General features: G+C 45.4%; 1 long non-coding RNA gene across 1 annotated transcript; it reads right to left on the bottom strand.

Moving 5' to 3' along the window:
- Nucleotides 1-5306: 5306 nt before the first annotated feature.
- Nucleotides 5307-7215, bottom strand: LOC147353169 (uncharacterized). Its single transcript, XR_015144987.1, has 2 exons — nucleotides 6946-7215; nucleotides 5307-5529 (listed from the first exon to the last, which is right to left on the bottom strand). It is a non-coding gene; the product is annotated as an uncharacterized LOC147353169 (long non-coding RNA).
- Between the last annotated feature and the right edge of the window lie 13 nt (nucleotides 7216-7228).

The following is a 7228-nucleotide window of genomic DNA, read 5'->3' as shown; positions in this document are numbered from 1 at the left end:
TATGTGCTGAATGAAAGGCTGGTACCACTGATCTCTGTAGGTCCTTCCCAATTCTCAGATTCCAAGCAGCATCCCTCCAGTTGCCCTGTCTCCCCTGACCCCAGATTCTGTGCACTGTCAGGACCACACTTCTAGTTATCCAGCCTCATCAAATATCTAGCCCATCTCCTATCTGGCCCCCGACTCAGCTGATCCTTTTACAAAGTTGAACCCCACCCTCCCGACTCTGGTTAGTTGCTGCTGTGAGCATGGAGGGAACAGGAATGACGTGTCCCTCAAATACCCAATTCTAGGTTCAGTCATTCCACCAAGCAGCATCTTCTAAGTTCCTGTGCCATACCTGGTGCATTGCAGGCATCACGGTTTCCAGGATGTTACCTCTTAACATTGTCCTCAAAGATTTCATAACCCTGTGAGAGAGTCAATTCCTAGGTAGGTTGATAAGGAGGAAAGATGGATCTGGGGCTCTAGAGGAGGAGATAGGGGTCTGGAGTTCTCAAGGAGGAGAAAAGGACAAAGGTTTTTCTCTACATTGCTTTGTCTTAGTCAATATAACAATGTATCTTGCTCAAGGATGTGTTTCTCCTTAACAAGAAGGTTTTCTGGTTAATCTTGTTATCTTAAGACATTTGTTGTGGGAGTGGATCTGATAAGACCTTTCCATTGTTAGTTCTAATCTTGTTAGTTAATTTAAGATGTATGTTGTGGGAGTGGGTCTGGTAAAATTATATAAGGCCTTGATAAGACTAGCGTGTGGGGCACCCTCCATCCCCTTCTGATGTCTATGTCAGAAGGCTTCTCTGTCCCTTCTCATACTTTAATAAAACTCTGCTACACAAAAGCTCTTGAGTGATCAAGCCTGGTCCCTGGTCCCAAAGCTAAATCTTCTTCAGAGATCACGAATCAGACATCGTTCACCATAAGCTATCACTATCAGATTTAGAGGTTTCACTGTTTACATGACAATTTGTGTGACTACAAGTGTATACATGTGTTTTTGCTTTAATTATTCCTGGTGGAAACCTTGCTAAGAGTCTTACAGATGACAGTATCTCACAGGCCACATTCTGCCTGGAACTCTCAGGCTGTGATTGAGAGCCCCAAGTGCCGTATAGCCCTGAGCAGCCCTCTGCAGTCCTGAGCGTGGTTTTTGTTGTATCATTATTTTCGCTTTCACTATCCTCTGCCACTCATGAACAGCACGATTCTGCCTGCTTCTAACAAACCATGTTCAGCAAGCACATGTAATGGGGCAACAGGTTGACAGCAGTTCTTCCTTATCCTCTGACCCTCCAGATGTGCCTAGATATTCTCCTCCATCTGTGAACTCTGGGTGGTGGGTACTGTAGTTATGCCCATTTTATAGACTGAAGAATGAAGTCTCAGATAGGTTAAGTGACTTACCTGAAGTCACAGTAGCGGAGCGAGAACTCAGACTGGCTGATTCCCAAGATCGAATCCTTATCCACTGCACTACACTACTGTGAGCTTGTCACCTTAGCTGGGATGGTGACAGAGAGAGTTGCAGAGCTCTATCCAAATCTAGAAGGTTCTGAGCTTTAAAACAATCATGACTAGACACCGCATAAGTACTTCCTAAGAACGTAGTGCTGTCAGGGATAGGAAAGAGCATATCAAGTCCTTGGGAAGCTCACAGTCCACTCAGGAACATGGGCAGGAAGCAGCAAGAAGACATCACCAGACAGCCCATAAGGAAAGTGCTGGAAGGGTTCAGAATAAATGGTTCAGCAGAGCAACCTCAAATAAATATTCTGTTTTCCACCAGGGGTATGCTGTCAGCCCTGGATCAGAACACCTGTGAGAGGAATGGGAGGTGTGAGCTCCCTGTCACTGGAGCTGTTCCAGCAGGGACAGGCATCAGAGGTGCTGTGCAGTTCAGACACAGGCTATACGGCTCCAAAGACTCTCACATCCATTCACTAAATCTTGGTTAAACATTTACAACCTGCAAGACACTATGCTAGGCTGAACAAAGCAGGCAAGCCTTTGAGGAGTTGGCATTCTAGAGGGGAAGACAGCCAACAATTTAATAAACCAGAGAATTGGAGACAGTGAGAAGCAATGGGAAAGGAGCTACTTCACGTGGGAGGAAGAGGTAAGGGACAATCTTTCCAAAGATGTAGCATGTGGGGCTTCCCTGGTATTCCAGTTGTTCAGAGTCTGCCTGCCAATGTAGGGGACGTGGGTTTGATCCGTGGTCTGGGAAGATTCCACATGCTGCGGGGCAACTAAGCCCATGTACCACAAGTACTGAGCCTGCGCCTCCTAGGGCCCATGCTCCAGGAGGATGGGAAGAGAAGGAAAGACAAGAGAAGCCACCCCAGTGAAAAGTCCACGCACCTCAACAGAAAGTAGCCCTGGGTGGCTGCAACTAGAGAAAGCCCACAGACAGCAACAAAGACCCAACACAGCCAAAAAAAAAGATGTAGCATGTGAGTTAGGATGTAAAAGGATGGGGAGCAACCATGTAAAGAGTGCCCGAGCATATGGAAGAGTGTGTGAGAAGGCTCTGAGGTTCCCCAAGGCTCATGTGAATGATGAAAAACATCCTCCCCACAGCAGGCTTTGCAGGTGGGGCTGCCCACAAGAAACACGGACAAGAGGGCTGACGGGGAACGATCAGCCAGCTGTCTCTTGTGTGGCTTTGGTGATAAGACCTGAGAAGGGAAGATGGAAGGAAACGAAAGCTCCAGATGACCTGATGACTCTGAATATTTGGTGATAAATGTTGATGCAATTACTGATAATCATGATTAAGGAGACCAAGATATCAGGCGGTCAGGGGGCAATGCTGCCCCCAGCATTGTGTATGTGGCCTTTTTCAGCCTCAAATAAAGGACAAAAGAGACAGTAGTGTTCTTCATTCTACCTCCTGCCTGTGTCACACCTGAGAAGCCCAGGGACCTATCCCACTGCCACAGCTGGCCGATCCCTCACGTGTGAAGGCATTTTTGCTGGTGCCAAGTCCCGCTGGGGTCAGGCGCCATGATGCTCACAGGCTTCCCCTGCCTAGAGAGGCATGCTGCAGTTGAGCCCTTGTGGCTGGTGGGCCCCCTGTCTGGGTCCCCCTCAGGTGTGAGCATCTTGCAGGCAGAACCAGATCCTAACCATCGTTATGTTCCCAGCACCTCTCCTGGCATCTGATGAATCGTACATGCTCAGTAAGTATCAGCTGAAGGGAGAGAGGGAAAGATGAAGGAATGGATGAGTAGAGAATAAATCAACTGCCCACCTTCAGGCAGCACTAAGCACTTCATAGCTATTCAGTAAGTAGCTGATTGATGTGCATAAAATGATGGTTGTGGTGCTAAGTCACCTCAATAATGTCTGACTCTTTTGCGATCCCATGGACTGTAGAGGAGGCTGCCCAGCTCCTCTTTCCATGGGATTCTCCAGGCAAGAATACTGGAGTGGTTTGCCACGCTCTCTCCCAGGGGATCTTTCCAATGCGAGGATTGAACCTGTGTCTCTTATGTCTCCTGGATTGGCAGGCGGGTTCTTTACCACTGGTGCCACCCGGGAAGAAAACAGTAGATCTCAATAAAATACTGCTGCCAGTGGTAGCTGGACTAAACTTTGAATAACTGTTTCTGTAAGATACTGATTCTTGTACCCCAGAACACCTCCTCTGACATTCAGATCACGTAAGAGCATGTTGTAGTATAGTACAAAAGCAAAAAGCGTAAGGACCACAGCTGGGGACCAGATTCTGCCACTTACCATGTTTGTGATTTCTGGGCATGTTCTTGTAAGTCTCTGTCTCTTACTATGGAAAGTAGGGAGAAGTGTGCCCACCCTAGAGAAGTGCAGTAGGAATAAAATTGAATACCATTTTGAAAGCACTTTTGGATTTTTGTTCATTTTTTTTGTTTTATCAAATTAAATATGCATTTATTGAGTGCCTGCTGCATATTCATCACTGAGCGAGTACTCTAAAGAAAGATAAAAGACCATGCCTGCCCCGGAGGACCCACACAAAGTTCAGCAGTTAAGACAGACCCTGGAAAGGGGATGTGATTGCTAATTTTATGTGTCAGCTTTGTAGGGTCATGGTGCCCAGGTAGTTGGTCAAACATTATTCCAGGTGTTTCTATAATGGTGCTTTTGGGGTGAGATTAACATTTAAATTGATGGACTTTGAGTAAAGCAGATTGCCCTCCATAATATGAGTGGGCATCCAATCACTTAAAGGCCTGAATAGAACAATGACTGACCTCCCCCAAGGAAAGAGGAATTCTGCCAGCAGAGGCCTTTGAACTTGAACTGCAACTCCTCCCTAAGACTCCAGCGTTCCACATACCTGGTCAGATTTTGGACTTGACAAGCCTCCATGATCATGTGAACCAATTCCTTAAAATAGAGAAATATATTGCTGTTCAGTCACTGACCCTTTTGTGGCCCCGTGAACTGTAGCCCTCCAGGCTCCTCTGTCCATGGGATTTCCCAGGCAAAAATACTGGAGTTGGGTTGCCATTCCTTTCTCCAGGGGATCTTCTCAAACCAGGGATCAAACCTGTGTCTTCTGCTTAGCAGGCAGATTCTTTACCACTGGGCCACCAGGGAAGCCCCACCCCACCCACCCCACCCCAAAATATGTATATATGGATAACTCTGATTAATATATGTGACAACAGCACAGTAATGAGTCAGACACCCTTAGAACAGTCCTTATGAACCCAGTGCATACAGCAGCAATTGCTCTATCTGGAGGGATGTGAATAAAGGCCTTGAATATTGGAATAGGGCCCTAGAGACTAATTTTCTGTTAAGAGACAAGAAAAGCTCTCCTAATCTTCACTCCACAGGCTCCTGCTCACTCCCTCTGTTACCTCAATAGTTGTGTGGATTTTGATCTGATCCTTTCTATCCTCTTTCCCAGGCCTTTCCAACCTATTGTTTAGTTTGAGTGCCCAGCTGTGTGATCTAGGCAAATCCTCTAACTTCTCTGAGCCCCAGTTTGCTGCTGCTAAGTTGCTTCAGTCGTGTCCGACTCTGTGCAACCCCATAGACAGCAGCCCACCAGGCTCCCATCCGTGGGATTCTCCAGGCAAGAATACTGGAGTGGGCTGCCATTTCCCTCTCCAATGCATGAAAGTGAAAAGTGGAAGTGAAGAGCCTTAGTTTACTTCTAGCTAAAAGCCTATTTCAGTGACTTCCTTGATGGTCCCATGGTTAAAACTTCACCTTCCAATGCAGGGGGTGCGAGTTCAATCCCTGGTTGGGGAACTGGGATCCAACATACCTTCTGGCTAAAAACACCAAAACATAAAACAGAAGCAATTATGTAACAAATTCAATAAAAACTTTAAAAATAATCTACATCCAAAAAAGTCTTTAAAAAATAAAAGTCTATTTCATGGGGTCCGGAAGGCACCTTGTATACTTAAGGACTTCAGATTTCTTGATTGTTATTAAAGTATCAGGTAGATTCATGCCTTGAGTATTCATGCCTTAAAGTATCAGGTCGATCCATGCTTTAAGTACCAGTGAGTTTCTTCAGATTTCTGCCTAAGGAAGTCACAGGAAGTGGGTTGACATTACAGCATGTACTATTTAAGTTAATTGTAAGAAAAGATAAATATTTAATAAATTTGAACAATCAGATGATGTTATAGAAGACCGTGGAATCTTATACTCCGGAGTTTCATTAAAAAGAGAGAAGCTCCTGGGATGTCAGTGCTCAAGGTGCAGAAAGGTGGAAAATGGCATCTGTGTCCCTCTGAGGGCATAGTTGGATACAAAACCTAGATGTCTGGACTTGAGATTGGCCTCAGAGGGCAGACAGGTGGGAGAGCTATTCTCTGAGATAGGAAAGCATTGACCATAGAAGGATGGAGTCCTTTGACCCACTCTCCCCACTAGACAGAAAAGCAGGATTTAATGGTGATGCATCTACCTGACCAGAGACCAGGGTCATCCTCAGACACCAGGGATGACCTTGCAGAAAGCCCCCTGAAAGTGTTAGTTGTTCAGTCATGTCCAACTCATTGCAGTCCTATGGACTGCAGCCCACCAGGCTCCTCTGTCCATGGAATTCTCCCAGCAAGAATACTGGAGTAGGTAGCCATTCCCTTCTCCACAGGATCTTCCCAACCCAGGGACTGAACCTGGGTCTCTCGCATCATAGGCAGATTCTTTTTTTCTTTTTTAATTTATTTATTTTAGTTGGAGGCTAATTATTTTACAATATTGTGTTGAGTTTTGCCATACATTTACATGAATCAGCCATGGGTGTACATGTGTCCCCCATCCTGAACCCCCCGCTCACCTCCCTCCCCATCCCATCCCTCTGGGTTTGTCCCAGTGCACCAGCTTTGAGTGCCCTGTCTCATGCATCGAACTTAGATTGGTCATCTATTTCACATATGGTAATATACATGTTTCAATGCTATTCTCTAAAATCATCCTACCCTCACCTTCTCCTACAGAGTCCAAAAGTCTGTTCTTTACATCTGAGTCTCTTTTGCTGTCTCGCATATAGGGTCATCGTTACCATCTTTCTAAATTCCATATATAAGCGTTAATATACTGTATTGATGTTTTTCTTTCTGGCTTACTTCACTCTGTATAATAGGCTCCAGTTTCACCCACCTCATTAGAACTGATTCAAATGTGTTCTTTTTAATAGCTGAGTAATATTCCATTGTGTATATGTACCACAGCTTTCTTATCCATTCATCTGCTGATGAACATTAGGTTGTTTCCATATCCTAGCTCTTGTAAACAGTACTCACAGGCAGAGTCTTTATTGTCTGAGCCACCAGGGAAGCCCCATGCAGTCACTAAATCTATAGAACCTGCCCACAGAGGCTTCAGAATCTGGGTGGTCAGTCCAATCAAGGACACTAACTGAGGACCCATCACTAGCCTATGCAGGCTGGCCATCCAGGAGATAAACTTCCTTACTTGGGGATCTCTACTTACCTGCTGGACTCAGGTTCTTTTTCAACAAGCAGTTTTATTGTTCAAAGATGAGGGAGAATTCCCCACGGACAGAAGAAATCAAATCCCCGCAGAATTCATCTGGCTGCTTCATCCACTTAGATTAAAAATATACCAACACATATTGTTTTCTTCTTATGAGGAGAAAGCTACTAACTGGACTACTCCAGGGATGTTCCTTAAGTCTCAGGCCAAATTAAAGTCCAGACACACATCAGGGAATTGAAAAGTTCATATGTCTAGAGCCTCAAACTGGAAAATAAGA

Source organism: Bos grunniens, chromosome 18 (assembly GCF_055505025.1).
Source record: "Bos grunniens cultivar Pamir isolate PY7600 chromosome 18, Bosgru_T2T1.0, whole genome shotgun sequence".
Lineage (NCBI taxonomy): Eukaryota > Metazoa > Chordata > Mammalia > Artiodactyla > Bovidae > Bos > Bos grunniens.
The sequence above is the reverse complement of the archived record's forward strand: the minus strand, read 5'-3'. Positions and strand labels throughout refer to the sequence as shown.